Consider the following 14,387-nt stretch of genomic DNA (forward strand, 5'->3'; position numbering starts at 1 on the left):
TCATCAAGCAGTCGGACCCAATTTACTTTATTAAACTTCAGTTTCTTTCATAAAAAAAAAAAAGATTACTTATAAATTCTCTATTATCAGCTCCTCAATCACTGAAATACATTATCTAATCTGCTCACACTTAATCCACATTTTAATTTATGGATAACAACAGCCACGGTGTACCGAGTGCCTACTCACTTAGGCACTGCACTCAGAGCTTTATCAGAAACCTGTGTGGTCATCCATGGTAAGGATGATTACTATTGTTATGTGGATAAAAAAACAGAGAAGTTAGGTTACTTTTCCAAAGTCACAATTACCAAGTTTTTCAAGGCAGTATTAAAAATCCTGATTTCTTGGACTTCCAAGCATTCTTCTAACCTACCGAGCAGTCAGCTGATAAAAAACACAAACCACAGAATAATACTTGCTTCAAACTATCCAAGTTAATAAATATAAAACTGAATTGGTACAAAATAGCCATTTACACAGGCTTCTCTTCATCCAGAAAAAAGACAGTTACTTTGTTTTACTCAAGTTGGATATATATTTGGCCTCTAACTAGAGATGTGGCAATTTGACTTCTGCTCTGTCTTGGAGTGGGGTGGGGAGTGTGTATTTTCCCTTTCTCTTTCCTTCCCTTAAAACTTCCACTCCAATCAATAACTCCATAAATTGTGAAAATCCCAAAAGCTTAACTATCAAGGTGGTGAAGAAAACAGGGTAAGAACTGACTGGCGAGTTAGAGACAACTATCCCAATCACAGCAAGTATATTATCGTTCATGAATGCTTTTTGCCCCAATCACAGCAAGTATATTATCGTTCATGAATGCTTTTTGCTTTAGATAAGCAGGATCTAGTGGGCAATCCAACCGGGTCTGGGAAGAGGCTCAAAGGAGGATTTTCCTAACAGAAGACCATTATGAATACATTAAACAGTACATGCAAGTGACACAATGTCTTCTTCACAAAACGAACATTAGGAAGACAATTCTAACTTGATGTAATGAATCAAAATTACAATTTTTCATGTCTAAATATTTATTAAATTGAATCACTACCATTAAAATGATTCTTATCATCAGAGAATGATACTTGATGGTTTCAAGGAAAATGGAGAACCAGGGTTCCAGAATTAAAATTCTTTTGTGGATGAAATGAACATATAATCTTGGTCACTAAGGTTACTCATACCCCACAAACCTTCCTGGCACCCATGTATGTATATATGTATGTATGTATGTATGTATGTATCTTTCCTTCCTTCCTCCCTAAATCTTTTTTTTAATGTTAATCTATTTTCGAGAGAGAGAGAGAGAGAGAGAGAGAGAGAGGCAGAGAGAGAGAAAGAGAAACAGAGGATCCAAAGTGGAGTCTGCACTCACAGCAGAGAGCCCAATTCAAACACATGAACCGTGAGATCATGACCTGAGCCAAAGTTGGACACTAAACCACCTGAGCTACCCAGGCCTCCCTGTTACTTATCTTCTTTTAAGATTATTTATTCATTTTTGAGAGAGAGAAAGAAAGACACGGTAGGGGAGGGGTAGAGAGAGAGGGAGAGAAAGAGAATCCCAAGCAGGCTCCACACCGTTTGCCTAGAGCCTGACACGGGGCTCAATCCCATGAACTGTGAGATCATGGCCTGAGCCGAAATCAAGAGTCAGATGCTTAACTGACTGAGTCACCCACATACCCCTGTTCTTTATTTTTTCTTTGTTTAATATGAAATTTATTGTCAAATTGGTTTCCATACAACACCCAGTGCTCATCCCAACTGAAATTCCCTTCGTTGGATTCCTCTATTCTCCCATTCAGGGCTTCTGATGCCCCCAAATTTCCTTCCATTCCTTCTCAGACTACCTCAAGTGGTCATCAAAGCAAACACCCAGATCTGGGCATAGCTACTGCTTTCCCAGTCTGCAGTCAGCTGGACAAGGGCTCCCTTTCCAAAACGCCCAGATGAAAGACTAGAGGCTAGGCAAGAACTTCTCTTTTACTATGACATTAGGAAGAATTCTTTTAAATTTAACTTTCTCGGGTCTAACTATATTAACTGCAATTTATCGGACCAAGACAAGGGCCGATGGGGAAAAAAATCTGTTACTCAAAGCATTTATTCCATTCTTAACCATTTAATTGTGAGAGTTTGGAAGCTATACCAACAGGGCGGATAGACTACCATGTTATTAAATGGTGTGCTAGTAAACCAATTTCTCAGGGGGAAAAATGCCTTGATGGGTAGCATTTGCCCATTTCTGTGACACAAATACTCTAATAATTGCTGATCTCGGAGTCAAAGTTTATAAATCAGCTCATAAAATTCCTAAATATGTAACACATAGCTCTCAGGAATCTACAAGAACTGTTCCCAATGTACCATTGGACTGATTTCAGACCCACATCCATTAGTTGCTTTAGAATGACTATATTAAAACAGTTAAGAGCTTGGATTCTATACACAGTCACCTAAGCAATAATCCTGGCCTCACTACTTACTAGCTGCTAACTTTTCTAATCTTTGGTTTCCTTCCCTGGAAAATGGTTTAGGAATTACAACAACTACACCATCCCCATGGAGTTCTTGTGAAAGACAAGTAAGTAAAAAGGCGTATCACAATGTCAAGAGCTCAAAATAAGGGAGCTATGGTCATTAGTTTTGTATACTGTCCTTTCTCTCTGTGGCACTCAGGAGTACCACTCATGTCTTAAAGCTGACTCTTGGATGGAGTCTGCTCTGGAGAAACAGTGTTTGAAATCACAAATCAGGGGTGCCTGCGTGGCTCCATCTCATGTCATGATCTCATAGTGTGAGTTCAAGCCCTGCATCCGGTTCTGCACAGAGAATCCCTACTTGGGATTCTCTCTCTCTCCCTCCCTATCTCTCTCTCTCTCTCTCTCCCTCCCTCCCTGCCCCACTCGTGCTCTCTCAAAATAAATACACTTAAAAAAATCATTAATTATGCACCTGTTCATAATATCCAAAATGTTCTAGTATTTTCAGGAAAAGGTAGTTTCTGGTAACATTCAAAAGTTTATACACTGGATGTATTTATTAAACTGTTTCATGCTTCATTTGATCAAAATGTTAAAAGGATGGATCACTACAACAGCTTGCATTTATTTTAAAGACCCTTGAAAATGGAATGACATGGAAAGACATGAATTTGGAATGTGTTAACCTTGCCACACTAATTTCATCTGGCCACAGCATGACCTGCCTGTTACACATGTTTTTCGAGACAGTAGGAATTAGCAGGAGTAAAGGAACAGACAATCCACAAAAGTAATTCTCTCTCAGACTCAACCCACTTTCTTCTGACCCATCTTTCTCTTCTCCCCCTCTCTCTCTCTTTGCCCCTCTCCTCCTCAAAATACACACAGATGTAATAGAAAAGCTGAGAAGAAAATATTGCTTACCCCTTTCACAAAAATGTGAAACGATACAAATCAAAGCTCTGTAGTATCATGTTTGTTTCATTCTGAGGAAAAATCATCTGGTTATTTTACGCAACAGAATCATTACTATAACTTGTTATCTTTTATTTTTATTTTTTTAAGTTTATTTTATTTTGAGACAGAGAAAGAGAGTGTGAGTGGAAGAGAGGCAGAGAGGGAGGGAGAGAGAGAATCCCATGCAGGCTCTGCATTGTCATCGCAGAGGCTGATGTGGGGCTCGAACCCACAAGCCATGAGATCATGACCTGCTTAACTGGCTGCTTAACTGACTGAGCCACCCAGGTGCCCAACTTGTGAACCACTAAGGGGCGCCTGGGTGGCTCAGTCAGTTAAGCATCTGACTTCAGCTTAGGTCATGATCTCCCGGTTTGTGAGTTTGAGCCCCGCGTCGGGCTCTGTGCTGACAGCTCAGAGCCTGGAGCCTGCTTCTGTTTCTGTGTCTTCCCTTCTCTCTCTGCCCCTCCCCCGCTTGTGCTCTATCTCTCAGTGTCCCTCAAAAATAAATAAATGTAAAAAGAAAATTTAAGTGAACCACCAAAAGTATTCCTTAATGTAGATGAATGTTTCTTCAAATAACCTTGAATGTTTTATAATAGCTAAACCATAACATAGTATTTATGTTAAGCCTTTGTTCCCACTTCCCAAAAAGAAAGTTGAGTCAGTGAAAAATAAAGGGTCTTGTTCTTTAGTTACAAACCAACTAAATGGCCGGATATCAAAGTGACTCCTAACAGCAGGCACAAGAAATAAAGTATTACGTTCTAGAAACCTCAGGCGTGAGAGTCTCAACCCACAAACATCTGCAAGCTATCATCTTGTCCTCCATCTCTTATGTTTTAAAGTCCTGTTACCAAGAAATCTGAGTTTTCAAACTGCAATATGAGAAAACTTCACAGGGGACCTGGGTGGCTCAGTGGGTTGAGCATCCAACTTCAGCTCGGGTCATGATCTCGTGGTTCCTGAGCTGGAGCCCCGTGTCGGGCTCGCTGCTGTCAGCACAGAGCCCACTTTGGATCCTCTGCCCCCACCTCTGCCCCTCCCTGACTTGCGTTCTCCCCAAAGTAAGTAAATATTTTAAAACAAGGGACTCTTCTGTCCTTACAATGAGTGTGCTCGTAAATCGTGGAAACCACCCTTATGCTGTATGCCTTCCATTATAAGGACTTCAAAAGAGACCACATCAGAATGCAACACTAAGAAGGACAGCACAGCATGTACGTCTGTCTACCTCTTACACATTACACACACATTTCTTTCCCATGCGAAATTAACTCAAAGTGCTTCTGTCTGAATGTCTACCTGGGCTGCCCAGAACAGTACCCCAAGCGGGCAGGCGAAAGGTTAGCAATACTCTTCACGTAGAGACAACCCCAATTCGATGAGGACATGTGTACGTTCACAAGAATAACAAACCTTAAGCTAGCAGCATGGTTGGGTATCTTTTCTTCTTTTTAAAATACAAATTGGTCGCTGTTCTCCTCTGCCTAACAGCTACCTGGCCTTAAGGGAAGAAAATTCTCCAGAATAACCACATACGGCATCTGGCTTTGTTGGCACTGGAGAGTCTGTGTGAAATCAGTTAGGTTTCCAACTGAGGTGCCCATCAAACCATTTGGCTTCCACAGATATATCTGCCTAACCCACTTAAAAAACCTATTGAAACATGCCATTACCTTAACTGAACTGCAACCGGTTATCTGGGACTACGTAAGTCACAGCTCATCACTTACCGCTATATAAAAACTGCATAGCAACTAACCACTCCATTTTTTTAAAAAAAAATTTAAGGTTTTATTATTTATTTTTGAAAGAGACAGAGTGTGAGCAGGGGAGCGGCAGAGAGAGGGAGACACGGAATCTGAAGCAGGCTCCAGGCTCTGAACTGTCAGCACAGAGCCTGATGCAGGCGTGGAACTCGCCAGCCGTGAGATCGTGGCCTGAGCCAAGGTCAAACGCTTTAAATGACTGAGCCACCCAGGAGCCCCTTAATCACTCCACTTTAGCATCCTCATACCCCTGCTCATGCTTTTCCTCCTTTAGCCTAAAATATCCATTTCCAGGTCTCCACCTATGAAAACTATTTCATGTTTTTGAATCACACATAAATAGAATTACATATGAAAACATTTTCCTTATTGAAAATTCAAACAATACTAAAAAACTGAAAGCTCTCTCTTCCCAAATTTAATCATACTCATTCTCCCTTATCCTTCCCCCCAGGTGTCAGCGCATGGATGATGACCTTTTGGCTGTGCCCCTTTCCAGGTCTTTTGTTGTGCACTTACACATATGCTCACACAGAAGCGTACAGAATGGCTTTTCCCATTAACGGGCTCCCTTTGTCCAAATTACGTATTTTAAATTACTAATATGTCTTAGAGATCGCTGTCTATGAGCCTATCCATATAGGCTCCTCTAAGACTGCTAGAGAATCTACATGTATCATATGCCTTCTGAAGACTGGTTCAAGTTCTCTGCCACGTAACACGGTCACTCAACTTGGACCCTCACCCCCCCAGCCACCGCTTGACCAGCCTGATGTGGTAGCTTACAACACACAGTGTTCACTGTTCAATGAGTTGACCTCAACCTCTGATTCCAAGTGTTTCTGCCTACAGGGATGTAGGTAGTTATAGCCCAAGTGACAGATCTCCACTTTTGCTTCTGTTTTAGTACTCCTGACACAAAGACAGGTTGCTTCTTCACCTTTATGCAGTGACTTCCAAGTGTGCTCCACATAACCTGTGGGGTAACTCAGATATCACAAAATGTATTTTGAAAATCAATGAGATGTTAGCTCATGGCAGTTCGACAGCATAAGAAAAAGAGCAAGACACTGTATCAGAGGACATGGCGCTCAGACCCAGGGCGTAGCTAGCCAAGGGACCGTAGGTAAATCAGTCTGAGCTCTCCCATCTGTGTAAGTGGCAAATGCTTTTCATAGTTCAGAGAATTGTTCTGAGGTTCAAATAAGAAGATCAGCGCATTATAAACCGAAAAATGCCAATAAACTATCATTTTTATCTGCCTAATTTAAGAAAAACCTAAATCAGATAGAAAGCTCAGAATCGCAGAGATGTAAATTAAGAGAAGAACCAACGTTCTATCAAGAAATGTGAAGACAGTATATTTTAGAGTGGAGCAGATGGTCTGAAGTTGAGACAGATTTGTTTTTGCTCAGCTACCCATCTGCTGAGTGGCCTTTGGCAAGGGACTGTAACCACGGAGGGTCAACTTCTCCATGAACTATGGAGGTACCAAAATGTATCTTCTCCAAAAAATAAAGTTGTTGTTTTTTTTTAAGCTGCCAAGTAGAAACAGGAAACAGACAAAATTTCACCTACCAGATGGGGAATAATATTCTTTAAAATGTTTACATATTCCACCATTCCAATAAAATTATGGTGTTGTATCCCATTGACTTACATGAAATACTGTAAAAGGGATTATCAAGCAGGATATAAGAAAAATCCTCGTTCACTTTTTCCTCTTTATATGTCTTCAAAACTCCAGTCATAACACTTCACTATATCCCCAGCCTGCCAATGTGGTTATTACAAGACTTTCACACCTTTCTATGAGAGTTCACAGGTCTGGGTAGTTTTTCTTGTCATATTCTTTTTCCCTTCATCCCACTTTGCACCAAAGATTAACATGCAATTGCCTTAGAGAAAGAAACATTTATCCTATGTAAACTAATTTTCAGCTTTGTAATAGACAAGGCTAAATGCGATCCTACCAGATAAAACTGATTATGTCTGGGTTTCCCGGGGTCTAAAGGCTTTGAATCTCTTCAGAAAAACTCAAGCCATTGCACTTGGCGTTCTTGACAACATGGGTCCAGGTGGAGAAGGATCTTTTAGGAGGTTTAAATGACTGGTAATTAGTGTAAATCACCACTACAAAGAGCCATAGCTCTACCAATTCAGCAGTTTATCATGAAAATCCCGAGTGACTTCATAGGGTTTCATATGATTTGCTTGGGTGTTCATTTCACCCACTGGCACGTATCTTTTTATACAATGTCCTTTAAACACAATATTAAGTAGATACGCCAATCTATCTTATTTGTACAATTACTTTAACACTCAGATGACTCAAAGGCGCCAGTGCAAATACAGAGGTCCACTAGTTTGACATTCCATCACACATTACCTCTCCCATTCTAATAACACCCAGGAATATGATCTCAGGTCGAGTCTGCTCTCACCTCTTGAGTGGGAGCCATAGTTGGGCAGAACACAAGTACATGATATTTTGAAAGCAAAACACTCAAAAAGAAACCAAAAGAGAGATTTCCGCTATGAATTAAGACTCAATATGAAGGTATCTTAAAAACCATACATGCTGTGAAGGGTTCACTGGATATAGCCCCCTACTTCTAAACACTGCTAAGTCAAACACCTATCAGTCACAATCTTTATCAAAGCCTAACTCTCCAGACTCTAGGTGTTGGCCCACTATGTTATTCGAATTTAAAGCATATAATTTCTAGTCCTATAAATACATGATGATGTTCCAGGAAGTTGGGCTCCAATTTGAGAAATCCATTAAAAAACTCAAGGGTCCCCACTCAATTCAGAGTTTACAGCTGGAGTAAATACATAAGTAAATGGATGAATACACAAGCCCAAGAAGAAAGTCACCATAAATTATTTTGGAGCAAAGTTTCACTCTGCACCAAAGAGATATTCTTAAGGATTAGCAAAATACATATATGTTCATCACATATGTAGAAAGCATGTGGCATTGTCACGATAGCAAGTATACACTGATAACTAAAACAAAAACAATGTGTGGCCCAAGCATCTGTCCTCTGTAAGGACGAGCAGCTGTGCCACATCACAGAAGGGAGCTCATCTGATTTGGAGCAGATGTCACGTACCCTACGTTGTCTGTGAAAGTGACCCTTTCCAGGAAGACCCAACAGCCCTTCTAGTCTGACTCCATACATTCCTGAGTGAGGTTGCCAGCATGCAAAATAGTCCCAAGCTCTTCAGAGACTCCTGGCTAACCCTGAGTAGTGCGCGCACAAAGAGACACAAAGGACCCAGCAGAAAGTAAATCTGAAGCAGGGTTCAAATGGCCTGAACTTCGCACGCACTTCTCCACCCACACACAAGTCCACGTGCTGAGGACAGAAACCTTACTGTTCAAAGTATGCATGTGCAACCATTGCCCTAACTCTATGCTACACACGAACAGGGCAACCTACAGGAATCCAGGCTGAAATAAAAATAAGAATGAAGAGAAAAATTTGAGCACTGACATCAGTGTTAAAACACCACAGAAGAGACATATTACCCAGGTTTAGTCCAGGCAAGTTCCTAAAAAAAGAAAAGCCAAACGCAGAAAAGTAACACAACCTTGAAATGGGGCAATCAGAATGTGTTCTTCTGGGGCACCTGGGTGGCTCAGTCGTTTAAGCATCTGATTCTTGGTTTCCACTCAGATCATGATCTCACGGGTTGTGGGATCCAATCCCACGTTGGGCACACAATTCCAATGGCATTTTTCACAGAAAGAGAGCAAACAATCGTAAAATTTGTATGGAACCACAAAAGACCCCCAAAAGCCAAAGCAATCTGGAGAAAGAATAACAAAGCTGGAGGCATCGTGCTTCCTGGTTTCAAACTAGATGACAAAGGTACAGTAATCAAAGCAGGACAGGATTGGCATTAAAAAAAAAAAAAGGCACGTAGATCAATAGAATGGAACAGAGACCCAGAAATAGGCCTATGCATATATAGTCAATTAATTTACAGCAACGGAGCCAAGAATATACAATGGGTAAACAATAAGCTATATAGGGAAAATCAGATGGCCACATGTAAAAGAATGTAACTGGACCACCCTCTTGCACCACACACAAAAACTAACTCAAAACGTATTAAATCCATGAAGGCAAGACCTGAGACCAGAATACTCCTAGAAGAAAACCTGACATCAGTCTTGGTAATGAGATTTTGGATTTGACACCAGAAGCAAAGGCAACAAAAGTAAAAATAAATGGGGCTACATCAAACTAAAATGCTTCTACACATCAAAGGAAACCATCAACAAAATGAAAAGACAAAACATTTATCTGATAAGGGATTTATACCCAAAATGTATGAAGAACGCATACAACTCAACAGCAAACAAACAATCCAATTTAAAAATGGACGAGGGGCACCTGGGTGGCTCAGTCGGTTAAGTGCCGACTCCAGCTCAGGTCACGATCTTGCGGTTGACAAGTTCGAGCCCCGCGTCGGGCTCTGTGCTGACAGCTCAGGGCCTGGAGCCTGCTTCGGATGCTGTGTCCCCCTCTCTCTCTCTGCCCCTCCCCCATTCATGCTCTGTCTCTGTCTCAAAAATAAATATAAACATTGAAAAAAATTTTTTAACAAAAATGGGCAAAAGGACTTGAATACTTTTCCAAAGAACACATTCAAATGGCCAAAAGGTACATAAAGAGGTGTTCTACATCACTGTCAGGAAAATGCAAATAAAAACCATAATGAGATATCACCTCACACCTGATAGAATGGTTATTATGAAGAAGACAGGAAATAACAAATATTGGCAACATTGTGGAGAAAAGGGAATACGTTTACATGTGATGGAAACGTAAATTGGTGCAGCCACTATGAAAAAGAGTATGGAGATTTCTCAAAAAATTAAAAATAGAAATCCCCTACAATCCAGCAACTCCACTTCTGGGTGTATACGCAACAGAAATGAAGACAGGATCTGCACTCCCATATTCATTGCAGCATTTATCAAGATATTTAAGATATGGGGACAATCTAAGTATCGATGAATGGATGGATAAAGAAGATGTGGGGCATACACAATGGAGCATTATTCAGCCGTAAGAAAGAAGGAATTGCTGCCATTTGCAACAACACGATTGTTGCAACAACAGGATTGAACCTGAGGCCTTATGCTAAGTGAGCTAAGTCAAACGAAGACAAATACGGCGTATCACTTATATGTCGAATCTAAAAAAGCCAAACTCAGAGACCAGAATGGTGCTTACCACGGACAAGGGGGTGGGGAAAAGATAATACACTGATCAATGAGTACAAACTTCCAGTTTAAGATGAATAAATTCTGAGGCTCCAATCTACAGCACAGTGATTACAGTTAATAATGCTGCATTATATACTTGGAAGTTGCTAAGAGAGACGATCTTAAATGTTCTCACCGCAAAAACGTAAGGGTAATTATGTGATGTGATGCAGGTGTTACGTAATGCTATGGTGGCAATCTTTTTGCAATATATAAGTGTATCAAATCAACATCCTGTACACCTTAAATTTACACAACAGTGTTATGTCAATTATACCTCAATAAAGGTGGAAAAAGACATAAGCTTATATAAAGAAACAGTTATAAAACTGTATAATTGGATTTACGACACTCATATATGATTTTAAAATAGTACAAAAAGAATGGAGCTATGTGAAACAAAGTTTCTTTATTTTACTGGAATTAAATTAGTATTAACCTTAAGTATATTGTGAAGTTACATTGATGAGTTACAATAAATTAAAATAATGCATATTTCAATTCTTAGAGTAACTACTAAGAACATGACTCAAAAAATACATAGCAGGGGCGCCTGGGTGGCTCAGTCGGTTGAGCGTCCGACTTCGGCTCAGGTCATGATCTCGCGGTCCGTGAGTTCGAGCCCCGCGTCAGGCTCTGTGCTGACAGCTCAGAGCCTGGAACCTATTTCAGATTCTGTGTCTCCCTCTCTCTCTGACCCTCCCCCGTTCATGCTCTGTCTCTTTCTCAAAAATAAATAAACGTTAAAAAAAAATTTTTTTTAAAATACATAGCAAAAAATAAGCAAAAGAGGTTTCAAAATGGCATACTAACCATTTTACACAAAAGAAGGAAATGACTAAGGAACAAAAGAACAAAAACAACAACAAAAAAGAGGAGGCATAAAACAAAAAATAAAATGACAAAAATCAATGTAACCATTCCCTGTATATTTTTCAAGGAAAATATGATGTATATACATACACACACACAAAATAGAACATTATTATTGGGATGGATATTATAAATTATACTTGAATAAAAAATTAATAATATATAAAATACAAACAGAGGAATAACAGAGGAATATTATTCAGCCTTTAAAAAAAGGGAAGCACCTGGGTGGCTCAGTCGGTTAAGTGTCCAACTCTTGGTTTCCATTCAGGTCATGATCTCATGGTTTGTGGGTTTGAGCCCCACATTGGGCTCTGCAGTGACAGCTTGGAGCCTGCTTGGAACTCTCTCTCTCTCTCTCTCTCTCTCTCTCTCTCTCTCTCTCTCTCTCTCTCCCCCTCTGCCCCTTCCCCACTTGCTCGTGCACTCTCACTCTCTATCAAAAATAATTTTGATAAAATATTTTTTTTTAAGGGAAGGAAATCCTGTGGTTTGTGACAACATCAGTGAACCTGGCATTATGTCACGTGAAATCAGTTGGATTCAGACAAATTCTGCATGATTTCATTTATGGGTAAAATCTCTAATCGTCAAACCCACAGAAGCATGTAGCGCAATGACTGTGGCTGGGGGCTAGGGAAAAGGGGGAAATGGGGAGGTGTTGGTCAAGGGGCACCACATTTCAGTTTTGCAAGATGAATAATTCTGCCGATCTAACGTACAGCACAGTAACTGCTGCTAACAATACTGTATTGCCTGTTTGAAATTTGCTGAGAGTTCATCTCAAGGGTTCACACCACATAAAAAACAATTTTAACTGTGAGAGGTGAGAGACGTGTTAAACGGCTTGACTGTGGTAATTATTTCACAATGTGTGTGTGTATGTGTGTGTGCATATATGTGAGATATATATGTGTATATAGATATATATTTATTTATACGTATATATTTTATACCTTAAATATATACACTTTTTTAATTTGTCAATTACAACCTCAATAAAACTAGGGGGTAAATCCCACTGCCTAGTAAATTACATCCAAGCTCCCTGCCTGGTGTCCATATTCTAGATCCAACCTAAGTTTCCAGCCTATATTTAATGCTTACTACGATTGGGCTACATTGGGTAACTCTCTACTCTTCATAAACCTATTTCCTATTCCCATCTTTGTCCTTTGTCCAATTTCTACTCATCCTTCAATGCCAAGCTCAAGTAGTACATCCGTGCAGCATCTCCTTCTGACTCAAACCGCCTTGTATGATGCATATTTGTACGCAACACATCTTTTCTCACTATTTAGTAACCTAGAGACTTCCTTACCCTCCACTATGCTTCATTTGTGATATATCTTGTTGAAAAGTCTGAATAGTACTGTCTGTGCTCCATGGGCAAGGCCCATTAAAGAAAAACAATTCTGTGATACATATACCATCTCATTGCAAATGAACCACTGAAAAAATATTTGTAATTAAGCCCTAGAAATATTTTTAAATTGTATTACTTTTAAATTTTTAACTAAAGATTTTTAAATAAGGTAGATGTGATCTTTCCAAGGTAAATATGTTAAAACAACGCAAAATCTAACATTTCTGTGAAGCCTTAAAAATTCTAATTCATGCTGATTTTAAGAATAATGTTTTTAAGATTGAAGAACACTTAAAAAATCAAAATTTTCTGCACAGAATTTAATTACGTTATTTCAGGACCCTTTCTTGCAGGAAATTAGATGGATTCACACACACCTACTCCATTCATAGGTAGGTTACTAACCTGAAAAATTTGTTGGACCTTTACAGAAGTAAATTCTTTGGTGATAAAATTACACACTTGTAAATCTTTTATTTGGCAAATAACATAATAAAATTGAACGAATGATGACACGTTTCATCCTAGTAAAAAGATTTAATGATAAAAATGTCCATTAAAATAACCATCCATCTATTTTCTACAAGCTAATCCCAGTTTATATTAATTTCACCCCCATTAACCACACTTTATGTTTATACCCATAATTGCTTAAAGAATGAATGATCTAGTTAAGTTTTCGGTGCCTGCTGAAATACATCTTCGTTAGACTGATCTCATTTCCTGCAGAGCACCAGGCCATAACCGCCCGTGAAAAGTAAGCACATAATTTATCAGGACTTGAGGAAAGTCTCCATCTCTGTTGAAGAAAACATTCTCATCTTTAAGCGTGAAACTACTCAAACCTTTCCAGTCTATGATACGCCTGAAACACTAACCAACTTAAACAGCTCACATTGAATTGATGCATGCTCAATGGACTAACAATTCAATTATCACAGAATGCTCAAATTCAAATTGGGAATCTGAGCACCCGCAAAGCTAGCACTCCTTTTTACATATATAACTTTAGCCATGAACACATTTCAAAAAACAGTGTAAAAACTCAGCTCCTTAAACGAAGATTTATTTTTCAAGGATGCCTGTTTGAACATATTTTTGCCTTTGAAAATTCATGCTGAAATATGAAATACATTTTTGCCTTCTCAATTTGATTTTTAAATTTGGTTTTTCCTATTAAATTATTCATTATCATCTTTCAAAAGAACCAAACTTTTTTAAAAAGTTCAGGAGGAGAGAGGGAGAGAATCTTAAGCAGACTTCACACTCAGCACAGAGCCAGATGCAGGGTTCGATCCCACTACCTCAGGATCATGACCTGAGCTGAAATCAGGAGTTGGATGCTCAACCAACCGAGCCACCCAGACACCTCTCAAAAGAACTTCTGAAAATTGTGTTATAAGTGGAATATCGGGATCTCATAAAAATCAACAATATGAAGCCACTGAAGGAAGAAAAATGAATTAAAACGCGATGGTGTAAAACACCTAATATCTGTAACCTCAAGCAAGAGCATTTCATCAAGTTGGAAACTGGAGTAGAGATTACTGGTCTCCAAACCTCTCTCATTGTATACCCTGTATGACTTCCCTAATGTTGCTTAACCAATTACTACGAATTCAGTAGCAACACAAACTTATCCT

General features: G+C 39.4%; 1 protein-coding gene across 1 annotated transcript in view; it reads right to left on the bottom strand.

Moving 5' to 3' along the window:
- The window catches only part of RYR2 (ryanodine receptor 2), a 765,551-nt gene that overhangs the window by 492,063 nt on the left and 259,101 nt on the right, over nt 1–14,387 (bottom strand). The window lies entirely within an intron of this gene.

Source organism: Panthera leo, chromosome D2 (assembly GCF_018350215.1).
Source record: "Panthera leo isolate Ple1 chromosome D2, P.leo_Ple1_pat1.1, whole genome shotgun sequence".
NCBI lineage: Eukaryota > Metazoa > Chordata > Mammalia > Carnivora > Felidae > Panthera > Panthera leo.